The sequence below is a fragment of the Vulpes vulpes genome, chromosome X (assembly GCF_048418805.1).
Source record: "Vulpes vulpes isolate BD-2025 chromosome X, VulVul3, whole genome shotgun sequence".
In the NCBI taxonomy this organism is placed as follows: Eukaryota; Metazoa; Chordata; class Mammalia; order Carnivora; family Canidae; genus Vulpes; species Vulpes vulpes.
Genome location: NC_132796.1, coordinates 122,246,338 through 122,259,394, shown reverse-complemented (window position 1 = coordinate 122,259,394; position 13,057 = coordinate 122,246,338). Strand labels below are relative to the sequence as shown.

The window sequence follows — 13,057 nt, the reverse complement described above, 5'->3', positions numbered from 1 at the left end:
TGGGTATACGATGTCGTGTCGGTTTCGGGTGTACGGCATAGTGACTCGACTGCATACGGACCCTGTGCGTTAGTCAGGCCTCACCAAGAGACGTTGAGTCAACACGCATCGTTATTGACCGTGTGCCCTCTGCTGTTCTCTTCATCTCTGGGGCCTACTTACTGAGTCATTCAAAAAAAATTTTTTTTAAATATTTTATTTATTTATTCATGATAGTCACACACACACAGAGAGAGAGAGAGAGAGAGAGAGAGAGAGAGAGAGGCAGAGACACAGGCAGAGGGAGAAGCAGGTTCCATGCAGGGAGCCTGATGTGGGATTCGATCCCGGGTCTCCAGGATCGCGCCCTGGGCCAAAGGCAGGCGCCAAACCGCTGCGCCACCCAGGGATCCCCAAAAATTTTTTTATGTTAAAGGATCCAAGTCATTGCGCGATCCTCAGCCCTCATGGGAAAGCCACCACTCCTGTCGTCCCCGCGGCAACAACAGCGTACAACAGCCCAACCGGCTCTGTACCATCCTCAACACGTCGTGAAAAAAAATGAACTTTCTTTTCTTTTCTCTGCTGCCCAGAGTGTCTTTGACATTTTCCATATTGAGTTGACATGGGTGGACCTAGAGGGTATGGTGTGAGAAAAAGTCAGACAGAGAAAAACAAGGATCATATAATTTCACTTATATGTGGAATCTAAAAAGCAAAACAAAACAAACACATACAAAAACAAACAGACTATTAAATGGAGAACAAACTGGTGATTGCCAGAGGGGAGGGAGGGGGGTTAGGCAAAAAAATAGGGGAAAAATTTGTATTGAGATATGATTTCCATACCATAAAATCGAGCCATTTTAAGTGTAGACTTCAGGGACTTTTAGTGAATTTATTGAGTGTTGCAACCATTACTATAATCCAGTTTTTGACATTTTCATCACCTCAGTAACATCTCCATTGCCCATTTGCAGTTAATCCTTGTTACTACCCCTAACATTAGACAATGTGACCCTTTTGTGTGCCCATGGATTTATCTATTCTTGGACATTTCATATAAATGGAATCCTACAGTGTGTGGTCTTTTGCAACTTGCTTCTTAGCATGATGTTTTCAACGTTCATTCCCATCGTAGTATCAATCAGTACTTCATTACTTTTCATTGCTGGATAATATGCTACTATATTGTATATACTGCATTTCATTTATTCATTTATCAGTTTATATCCATTAGGTTTATCCCCACCCTTTGGCAATTATGAAGAAAATGCTATGGACATTCATGTACAAGTTTTTGGGTGAACAATGTTTTCAGTTCTCTTGAGTAGATACCCAAAACGGAATGGCTGTTGCATCTACATTGAAACTCTGTTATTTAATGTAGCCAGATCTTCTGGATACCTTGCTGCAGCTTCTGCATCAGCACTTACTGCTTCACCTTGCACTTTTATGTTACGGAGACGGCTTCTTTCCTTAAACCTCACGAACTAAGCTGAGGCCCAAGGTGAGAGAGAGATGGGGGGAATGGTTGGTCGATGGAGCAGTGTTCTGACACATTTATTGAATTCACCATCTTCTGTGGATAGAGTTCATGGTGCCTAAAAACAATTACAAAAGTAACATCAAAGATCATTGATCATAGATCACTATGGCAAATAGAATCATAATGAAAAAGTTTGAAATATTGTGAGAACTACCAAAATGTGACACAGAGACATGAAGTAAACAGATGCTGTTGGGAAAATGGCACCAACAGACTTGCTTGATGCAAGGTTTGCCACAAACGTTCAATTGTTAAAAATGATGCAATACCTGTGAAGTACAATAAAGAAAGGTGCAGTAAAGTGTGTATGCCTGTCCTGGTGGGTTTGGTTTGCTCACATTTTGTTGAGGAATTTTGCATCTATATTTATTATAGACATTGCATAGTAATGGAATTTCTTCACTTAAGAAGTATTGGTCTTGTTTGATGTAAGATACCAGTCTCATAGGATACGTTGAGAAGACTTTCTTTTGTTAGATGTGTATTTTACACATTTCTAATTATTATGTCTTTCTCATGAGTTGACCCTCTTCCATCATTATGAAATAGCCTTCCTTTTCTAAGCATAGCTATTTCAACTCTTTTATGGTTGCCATTTGCGTTGTACAGTTTTTCATCCTTTTATTCTTTCAACCTATTTCTTCACATCTAATGTAACATATAATGTAGATGGCATATCCTTGATTTCTGTTCTTTCATCTAGTCTAATAGTCTTTGTCTTTTGATTGGACTGTTTCATCTATTTATATTTATCATTTTTAAATTACTGTGATCAAGTTAAATTACTGTGATTGAACTGTTGATTTTTTACTATGATTTTTGGAGTTATTTCTTATTAACTACTCTGTGAATTACAATTCACAGAGGTACAACTTAAGGTAATGTACTTTAGATTAAGAATCATTTAATTCCAACAACACAGGGAAGCTTTGCTCTTCCATCCTTTGTCCAACTGATGGGATATGATTTACATCTTAATCTATTACAAGCCAAACAATATAGTTTTTTTTACAATATAGTTTTTAAATTATTTTTTATATAGTTGCTCTTTAAAAGAAAAAAAAGATAAAATGATATATACTCTCTGTTATGTTTACTTGCATAAATACCTTTACTAGTGCTGTTTATTTCTGTTTATTCTGGGTTCAAGTTACCAAACAGTGTCTTTCCTCTTAGACTAAGGACTTTCTTTAGTATCTTTTGTAAGGTAGGTCTGTTAGCAATAAAATTTCTGTCTTTGTGTTTTGTTGTTATTCTTATATTTTTTACTTTAAAGATTAGCTTCCTTGAGGTCAATTGGACCAATATATGTTAATGGTCAGCCAAAAGTTATTCAGATGTTGTACTTAAACACCTTGTGCCCATAAATGTTTAAATCACTCTTTTATAGAAAACATAAAGTTGGATCTTTGTTTTTTAAATTCACACTGATGATCTTTTTTAAAAAAAAAACTGGTATATTTAGGCCATTTATATATAAAGTGACTTGATATTTTTAGATGAATATTTACCATTTTTGTTAATATGACCATATGTTACATTTCTTGTTTTCTTCCTCTTTATGCTTTCTCTTGTTTTATTTTTTAAAGGGATGTATTTTAAATTTTATTTATTTATTTGATAGAGAGAGAGAATGCATGGTGGGGGGGAGGCAGAGGGAGAGGGAGAAGCAGACTCCCCACTGAGCAGGAAGTCTGATGCAGGGCTTTATCCCAGGACCCTGAGATCATGACCCGAGCCAAAGAGCCAAAGACAGACGTTTAACCAACTGAGCCACACAGGTACTCCCTTTTCTTGTTTTAATTAATTGTTCCTTTTATGTGATTCCATTTTGTCTCCTTTCTTAAAATTTCAATTACACTTTTTAAATTTTTCTTTGGTGCTTGCCCAGAGTTTGTGATCTCTAGATTTTTTTCTTATCTGATTCCACCTCCACATAAGACTGTTCTGCTTCAAGTGTGGTACATAAACCTTATTAACAGAATATTTCCAATTCTTTCCTCTAATCCCCTATGATTTTTCTTCCAGTCATTAAATTTTATATGGTATAATTACACAGCACATTTTTACTTCTATTACTTAAAACTATTATTTTTTTAGAACACTTAAAAAATTTTTGCCTTTATTTATTCCTTTTATGATACTCTTCTCCTCTAAATGGAGACCCAAGTTTCTGATATATGTCATTTTCTTCTCCCTGAAAAGCTTAATAAATATTAAATATTATTTTTTGGTTTCAGAAGTAGAATTTAGTGATTCATCAGTTGCATGTAGCACCCAGTGCTCATTGCATCAAGTGTACTCCTTAATGCACATCACTCAGTTATCCCTCCCCCACTTACTTCAGGCACCCCTAAGTTTGTTTCTTAGAGTTCAGCATCTCTTATGGTTTGCCTCTCTCTAAATTTTCATCTTATTTTCCTTCCCCCTTCCCCTATGTTCATGTGTTTTGTTTCTTTTTTTTTTCAAATTTTTTTTTTAATTTATGATAGTCACAGAGAGAGAGAGAGAGGCAGAGAGAGACACAGGCAGAGGGAGAAGCAGGCTTCATGCACCAGGAGCCCGACATGGGACTCGATCCCAGGTCTCCAGGATTGCGCCCCGGGCCAAAGGCAGGCGCCAAACCGCTGCGCCACCCAGGGATCCCATGTGTTTTGTTTCTTAAACTCCATACATGACTGAAGTCATATGGCATTTGTCTTTCATTGACTGACTTATTTTGCTTAACATAATACCCTCTAGTTCCATCCATGTCGTTGCAGATGGCAAGATTTCATTCTCTTTGATAACTGAGTAACATTCCATTATACACACCACACACACACACACACACACACACACACACACACCTTACATCTTTGTTATCCATTTGTCTGTCTGTGGACATCTGGGCTCTTTCCATAGTTTGGCTCTGGTGGACATTGCTGTTATAAACATTGGGGTGCATGTTCCCCTTTGAATCACTATGTTTGCGTCATTTGGATAAATATCTAGTGGTGCAACTGCTAGCCCATAGGGTATTTCTATTTTTGACTTTTTGAGGAACCTCCATACTGTTTTCCAGAATGGCTGCATCCGCTTGCATTCCTACCAGCAGTGTAAGAGGGTTCCCCTTTCTCTACATCCTCTCCAACACCTGTTGTCTCCTGAATTGTTGATTTTGGCCATTCTCACTGGTGTGAGGTGGTATCTCATTGTGGTTTTGATTTGTATTTCCCTGAAGCCGAGTGATGTGGAACATTCTTTCATGTGTCTGTTGTCCATGTATAGGTCTTCTTTGGAGAAATGTCTGTTCATGTCTTCTGTCGATTTCTTGCCTAGATTTTTTTTGTTCTTTGGGTGTTGAGTTTGAACGTTCTTTATAGATCTTAGATACTAACCCTTTATCCGATGATAAGACGTTGGCAAATATCTTCTCCAGTTCTGTAGGTTGCCTTTTGGTTTTGTTGACTCTTTCCTTTGCTGTGCAGAAGCTTTTTTATCCTGATTAAGTCCCAATAGTTCATTTATGCTTTTGTTTCCCTTGCCTTTGGAGACGTGTCTAGCAAGAGGTGGCTGCAGCTGAGGTTCAAAGCAGTTGCTGTCTGTGTTCTCCTCTAGGATTTTGATGGATTCTTGTCTCACATTTAGGTCTTTCATCTATTTTGAGCTTATATTTAAATATGGCCTAAGAAAATGGTCTAGGTTCATTCTTCTGCATGTGGTTGTCCAATTTTCCCAACGCTACTTGTTGAACAGACTGTCTTTTTTCCATAGGTTACCCTTTCCTGATTTGTTGAAGATTAGTTGACCATAGAGTGAGGGTCCATGTCTGGGTTCTCTATTCTGTTCCATTGATTTATGTGTCTGTTTTTGTGCCAGTGCCATACTGTCTTGATGACTACAGCTTTAAATAGAGCTTAAATTCCAGATTTGTGATGCCTCCAGCTTTGGTTTTCTTTTCTTTTCTTTTCTTTTTTTTTTTTGAAAATTTATTTTTTGTTCCCAATTTATTTTTTTTAAGATTTTATTTATTTACTCATGAGAGACATACACACACACACACAGGGGCAGAGACACAGGCAGAGGTAGAAGCAAGCTCCATGCAGGGAGCCCCTTCATGGGACTCGATCCCAGGTCTCCAGGATCAGGCCCTGGGCCAAGTCAGGCGCTAAACCGCTGGGCCACCGGGGCTGCCCCAGCTTTGGTTTTCTTTTTCAACATGCCTTTGGCTATTTGAAGTCTTTTCGTACAAATTTTAGGATTGTTTTTTCCAGCTCTGTGAAAAATGCTGGTGGTGTTTTGATAGGGATTGTGTTGAATATGTAGATTATTTTGGGTAGTGTAGACATTTTAATATTTGTTCTTCCAATCCATGAACATGGAATGTTTTTCCATTTCTTTGTGTCTTCCTCATTTTTTTCATAAATGTTCTGTAGTTTTCAGAGTACAGATCCTTTACCTCTTTGGTTAGGTTTACTCCTGGGTATCTTATGGGTTTTGGTGCAATTATAAATGGGATCAATTCCTTGATTTCTCTTTATTCTCTTTCATTGTTAGTGTACAGAAATGCAACTGATTTCTGTGCATTGATTTTATATCCTGTGACCTTGCTGAATTTCTGTATCAGTTCTAGCAATTTTGGGGTGGAGTCTTTTGGGTTGTCCACATAAAGTATCATGTCATTTGCAAAGAGTGAAAGTTTAACTTCTTCTTTGCTGATTTGAATGCTTTTTTAAAATTTTTTTATTTATGATAGTCACAGAGAGAGAGAGAGAGGCAGAGACACAGGCAGAGGGAGAAGCAGGCTCCATGCACCGGGAGCCCGATGTGGGACTCGATCCCGGGTCTCCAGGATCGCACCCTGGGCCAAAGGCAGGTGCTAAACCGCTGCGCCACCCAGGGATCCCTTGAATGCTTTTTATTTTGTTGTTGTTGTTGTCTGATTGCTGAGACTAGGACTCAAGTACTATGTTGAACAGCAGTGGTGAGAGTGGGCATCCCTGTCATCTTCCTGACCTTAGAAGAAAAGCTCTCACTTTTCCCTTATTGAGGATGATATTTGCTGTGGGTTTTCATATATGGATTTTATGCTGATGTATGTTCCTTCCATCCCTTACACTGCAGAGAGTTTTAATCAAGAAAGGATGCTGTAGTTTGTCAAATGCTTTTTCTGTATCTACTGAGAGGACCACATGGTTCTTGTCCTTTCTTTTATTAATTTGCTGTATCACTGATTGATTTGAGGATGTTGAACCACTGTTGCACCCAGGAATAAATCCCACTTGGTCATGGTGAATTATCCTTTTAATGCACTGTTGGATCCTATTAGCTAGTATCTTGGTGAGCACTTTGGCATCCATGTTCATCAGGGATATTGGTCTGTAATTCTCCTATATGGTTGAGTCTTTGGTTTTGGGATCAAGGTAATGCTGGCCTCATAGAAAGAGTTTGGAAGTTTTCTTCCATTTCAGTTTTTTGACACAGCTTCAGAAGAATAGGTATTAATTCTTTAAATGTTTGGTAGAATTCCTCTGGGAGGCAGTCTGGCCCTGGACTCTTGTTTGTTAGAAGATTTTTGATTACTGATTCAATTTCTTTGCTGGTTATGGGTCTCTTCAGGTTCTCCCTTTCCTTCTGTTTCAGTTTTGGTTGTTTATAAGTTTACAGGGATGTGTCCATTTCTTTCAGATTGCCTAATTTGTCAGCAAATGATTGATCATAATATTCTCTTATAATTGTTTGTATTTCTACAGTGTTGGTTGTGATCTCTCCTCTTTCATTCATGATTTTATTAATCTGGGTCCTTTCTCTTTTCTTTTTGATAAATCTGGCTAGGGGTTTATCAATCTTATTAATTCTTTAAAATACCAGCACCTAGTTTCATTGACCTGTTCTACTGGGGTTTTTTATTTCTATATCATTAGTTTCTGCTCTTATCTTTGTTATTTCTTTTCTTCTGCTAGATCTAGGCTTTATTTGTTCTTTTACCAGATCCTTTAGATATAAGGTTAGGTTGTGTATTTGATACTTCTTTTTTTTTTTTTTTTTTTTTTTTTTTTTAAGAAGGCCTGCATTGCTATATACTTCCCTCTTAGGATCACCGTTGCTGCATCCCAAAGGTTTTGAAATGTTGTGTTTTCATTTTCATTTGTTTCCATGTGTTTTTTAAATTCTTCCTTAATTTTCTGGTTGATGCATTCATTCTTTAGTAAGATGTTCTTTAATCTCCATGTATTTGTGGACCTTCCAAATTTCTTCCTGTGGTTGACTTCTAATTTCATCGCGTCGTGGTCTGAAAACATGCATGGTATGATCCCAGTACCAGTTGAGACATGATTTGCAACCCAGTATGTGATATATTCTGGAGAATGTTCCATGTGTACTGGAGAAGAATGTGTATTCAGCTGCTTTAGGATGGAATGCTCTGAGTATTTCTGTGAAGTCCATCTGGGCCAGTGTGTCATTCAAAGCCCTTGTTTCCTTGTTGATTTTCTGTTTAGATATTCTGTCCATTGCAGTGAGTGGGATGTTAAAGTCCCCTTCTACTATTGTATTATTGTCCATGAGTTCCTTTATGTTTGTTATTAATTGGTTTATATATTTGGCTGCTCCCAGGTTAGGGATATGCATATTTACAGTTGTTAGATCTTCTTTCTGGATAGACCCCTTTATTGTGATATAGTGTCCTTCTTCATCTCTTATTATAATCTTTGGCTTAAAATCTAATTTGTCTGATATAAGGATTGCCACCTCAGCTTTCTTTTGATGCCCATTAGCATGATAAATGGTTCTCCACCCCCCTCACTTTCAATCTGGAGGAATCTTTGGGTCTAAAATGAGTCTCATGTAAGCATTGTATCAATGGTTTTTTTTAATCCATTCTGATAGCCTGTGTCTTTTTATTGGAGCATTTAGTTCATTTACATTCAAAGTAATTATTGAAAGATATGAATTCAGTGCAATTGTATTACTTGTGAAGTTGCTGTTTCTGCATGTTGTCTCTTTTCCTTTCTGGTCTTTGTTACTTTTGGGCTCTGTTTCTACTCAAAAGGTCTCCTTTAATATTTCTTGCAGGTCTGGTTTACTGTTCATGAATCCTTTAGTCATTTTTCATCTTGTAAACTCTTTTTTTTTTCTTTTCTATTCTGAATGACAGCCTTGCTGGATAAAGTTTTTTTTGGTTGCATATTTTTCCCATTTAGTATGTTAAAGATATCATGCCAGTCCTTTCTGGCCTGCCAGGTCTCTGTAAACAGATATGTTGCCAGCCTTATGTGTCTACCCTGATAGGTTAGGGGCCTCTCCCTATATCCAGATCTGTGTTCAAGATTTTCTCTTTGCTTTTGTAATTTGCAAGCTTCACTATATTATGTTGTGGTGTTGAACTATTTTTGTTGATTTTGAGGGGAGTTCTCTGCCCCTTGGACTTGAATACCTATATCCTTTCCCAGATTAGGGAAATTCTCAGCTATAATTCGTTCAACTAATCCTTTTGCCCCTTTTTCCAACTCTTCTTCTCCTGTGACTCCCATAATATAGCTATTATTTTGCTTTATGGAATCACTGAGCTCCCTAAATCTGCCATCATGATTAATAGTTTTCTTTCCCTCTTCTTTTCAGCTTCCTTATTCTCCATCATTTTGTCTTTATATCACTGACTCTCTTTTCTGCCTCAGTTATCCTCATTGTTAGAGACTCCATTTTGACTGCTTCTTAGTAATAGCATTCTTAATTTCAGCCTGATTAGATTTGAGTTCTTTTATTTCTACAGTAAGGAACTCTCTAGTGTCTTCTATGCTTTTTCAAGCCCAGCCAGTATCTTTATAATCATTGCTTTAAATTCTAGCTCAGACATCTTATTTGTATCCATATTGATTCAATCCCTGGCAGTGAATACCAATCCTGTTCTTTGTTTTGTGGTGAATCTCTCCATCTTGTCACTGTGTCCAGAAAAGAACAGAAGAAGGAGAGAGAAAAGATGATAATACTAACAACCACAGAAAATAATAACAAAACAAACCAGAAGAAAACAAAAACAAAAGAAAATAAGAAAAAAATCGAACGAGAAAAAAACAAAATACTAGATCCTGGGTGTGTTTTGGCCTGCTTGTTAAAAGATCCCCAAATAGGAAAGAAAGAAAAACTTGTGTGTGTGTGTGTGTGTGTGTGTGTGTGTACGCATATATTTTATATATATATATATATATATATATATAAAGTAAAATAAGCAAGTCAAAAATCAAAAATCTATATTTATTTATGAAAAATTCAAAAGAATAACAAAATAACTTAAAAAGTACAAAAATAGCTGAAAATGAAACTGAAAGATTAAATAATTCTTTTAAAATCTACAAATGCTGGGGGGATCCCTGGGTGGCGCAGCGGTTTGGCGCCTGCCTTTGGCCCAGGGCGCGATCCTGGAGACCTGGGATCGAATCCCACATCGGGCTCTCGGTGCATAGAGCCTGCTTCTCCCTCTGCCTGTGTCTCTGCCTCTCTCTCTCTCTCTGACTGTCATAAATAAATAAAAATTAAAAAAAAAATCTACAAATGCTATATACTGTTTTCTCCAAGAGCTGAAGTTTCACAGTTCTCTGTGATTGGTGAACTTGGCACTAGCCAGTTGTTCCTGGTGGTCTTCTGGGGGAGGGGCCCACTTTTTCTTGTGGAAATGTGCATCTTTTGCCAGAGGGCTGAGCTTAGTGTAAGTGGCTCTGGATTCCTCGGTGTGGCTCTGCTTTGCTCCCTGAAGGCTTTCAGCTTGGAAGGTGGGGGGGGGGGTGTGTGTGTGAAAATGGTGGTGCTCTGCTCTGCAGCCCCAGAGCTGTAAGTTCACATCCCTCACTCTTCAGTGAGCCCTCACAGAAAAGCAGTCAATCGCTTTTGTTTCCCTGGTTTCCGTTCCAACTCTGTGTTCACCCACCCTCTGACAGAGCATTTTTATCTCAAGCACATGACTGAGTTTCAAGTCTCCAAATTTTATGGACTCCTGTGGCATGGACTCATGCTGTTCCTTCCAGGATGGGGAAACAGGTCTCGCCCCGCTTCTGCCTGTTGCTGTGCCCCAGCTTGGAGAGCATTTGCCTGACTGTGCAGCGGTTCACAGTTTATGGCAATACTGAGCAGAAAGCTGGTGCCTAGACTCGCAATTTTCAGTTGGCTTCTCCAGTCTGATGTCTGGGAACTCTGCCACACCCAGGCACTCCCATTCTTGTGACTCCGGAGATCCTGAGGCCACACTGTCCCACCTGGGATTCCACCCTGCTTTGCCACCTGAGCACCTTTAAGCCAGGGCCGTCCCCCACTGTATCAGAATTCTAAAAGTTCTGATTTTGCGCCCTGCTGCTTACAATACTTTGCAGTAGCCTCCCTAAGCTAGCTCCCTCCCCTCGCCATATCCTTCAATATGTCACCCTGGATTCAAGTATCCATACCTTTTCCTACCTTCTAAAAAGTGATCACTTTATCATCCTCATTCTTTGACCTTCCTGGATCTGTGATTTGCTGTTTGTCAATAATTTTTGAGAACTTTTAGGGGAAAGAAGAGAAAATGAGTGGGAAATATCAGAGAGGGACACAGAATATGAGAGACTCCTAACTCTGGGAAATGCACAAGGGGTAGTGGAAGGGGAGGTGGGCGGGAGGTGGGGGTGACTGGGTGACGGGCACTGAGGGGGGCACTTGACGGGATGAGCACTGGGTGTTATGCTATATGTTGACAAATCGAACTCCAATAAAAAATATACAAAAAATTTTTTTCAAGAACTTTTAGCCATGATTACCTCAATTATTCCTTCAACTCCTTTCTCTCTTTACTTCCTGCTAAGCAGTTTGTGAGATTTCTCTTGACCTATGCATACATTCATTGATTGTTCCTTTGGCCATATCCAGTCTACTGATGAGCTCATCAAAGGCATTCTTTATTTTCTTTACAGTGTTTTGTTACTTCTAACATTTCCTTTTGATGCTTTTGTAGAGTTTACATCTCTGCTTACATTTATCCATCCATTCTTGAATATTGCATACTTTTTCCATTAGAGCCCGTTACATATTAATCATGTCTGTTAATTCAAAACTCTTTATCATATCTGAGTCTGGCTTAGATGCCTGTTTTGTATCTTCAGACTGGATTTTTTCTTGCCTTTTAATATGTCTTATGAATTTTTTGTTTAAGGCCAGGCGTGATGTACTCTGTAGTGGTACTGACATGAATAGACTTTAGTATGTCATTTTATTTTAATCTGGTAGCCTAGGTATCAAAGTCCTCACATTTTCCTAGTGTCCTTCATTTTTGTCTCTTTGTCCTTGATATACCCTAAGGACTATTTACCAGCTAGAGTCTGCATCTTGCAGATATTTCATTATAATCTACTCTTATTGTATTGAAGTCTGGTGACATGGTGGTATAGGGGATGCATTCTATGAGCTCATGATTAAATCTTAGTTTTATAGTGGGCCTGTGGCCTTGGGCTGCGTCCTTAACAGCATTTGATAGCATCTCTCTTAGTAAGACAGAAAGGTTTAGAAGGCCCAAGTGAGAGAAATGCCCTTTTCCTGGATGGGGTAAGACTCTGATAAAGTCTTTTCCCTTGGAGAGCAGGCCTTTGTTATAGAGACAGCTCTGTTTAGAGGATACTTTGTTATGGACAATACAATGTTCATTCTCCCCCTTCTCTATCAAAACCATGTGGAATTATTTGGGGCCTTATACCATAAAAACCTTGTGGGATTCATGAATTTAAAAACCCATGAAAGTGTGGGTTCCCCCTTAAGACTGTGATCCCAGAAGTTTCTCCCCCTCAAGGTAGTCCACACTCAGCCTTTAGCAATTTATCAAAATTACCATTTAAGTAAATGGAGTTTCTGCTCCAGGTAAATAGATCTTGGCTCTGCCTATTTGGATTTGCCAGTCTCTCCAGATTTGGGGGTGGCAGTTTGCCCTGAAACCTCAGTAGTCCAAGTCCAAAAAGAGCCATTGCTTTTAAATTTGATTAGCTTTTTCTTATTGTGAGTATGGGACGGATGACTTCCAAGCTCTTTACATGTCAGAGCTGAAACCAAAAGTCTGATGAATTTTTTGAACTCTGATCTTGTACCTTATCTGGCTGATTCTCACTCTTAGGGCTAGAAAAGCAATCTTTTGTAACTTTCTTCAACCTAACTAGAAGTAAAAGTCCTGGGCTTGAGTGCCTTTTTAAAAAGATTTTATTTGTGGGACACCTGGGTGGCTCAGCAGTTGAGCATCTGCCTTCAACTTAGGTTGTGATCCCGGGGTCCTGGGATCGAGTCCTGCATCGGGCACCCTGCAGGGAGCCTGCTTCTCCCTCTGCCTGTGTCAGCCTCTGTGTGTGTGTGTGCGTGTGCATGTGTGTGTGTGTGTCATGAATGAATAAATAAAATCTTTAAAAACAATTTTGAGTACAGTTGACAGAAAATGTTGTTAGTTTCAGGGGTACCACATAGTGATTCAACAAGTCTATAGGTGATGCTATGCTCACCACAAGTGTAACTCCCACCTGTCACCACACAGTCCTATTACAACATCGT

General features: G+C 38.7%; 1 protein-coding gene across 6 annotated transcripts in view; it reads left to right on the top strand.

Annotated features, from left to right (window-relative positions):
- TMLHE (trimethyllysine hydroxylase, epsilon) overlaps window positions 1–13,057 on the top strand; it is a 116,019-nt gene that overhangs the window by 2,377 nt on the left and 100,585 nt on the right. For 3 of the 6 annotated variants that reach the window (XM_072743660.1, XM_072743659.1, XM_072743662.1), the window contains exon 2: window positions 1,370–1,489. The exons of the other annotated variants lie outside the window; for them this stretch is intronic. The gene's annotated coding sequence lies outside the window, so the exon portion shown is untranslated. The remainder of the gene's footprint in view (window positions 1–1,369; window positions 1,490–13,057) is intronic. 6 annotated transcript variants of the gene reach the window in all.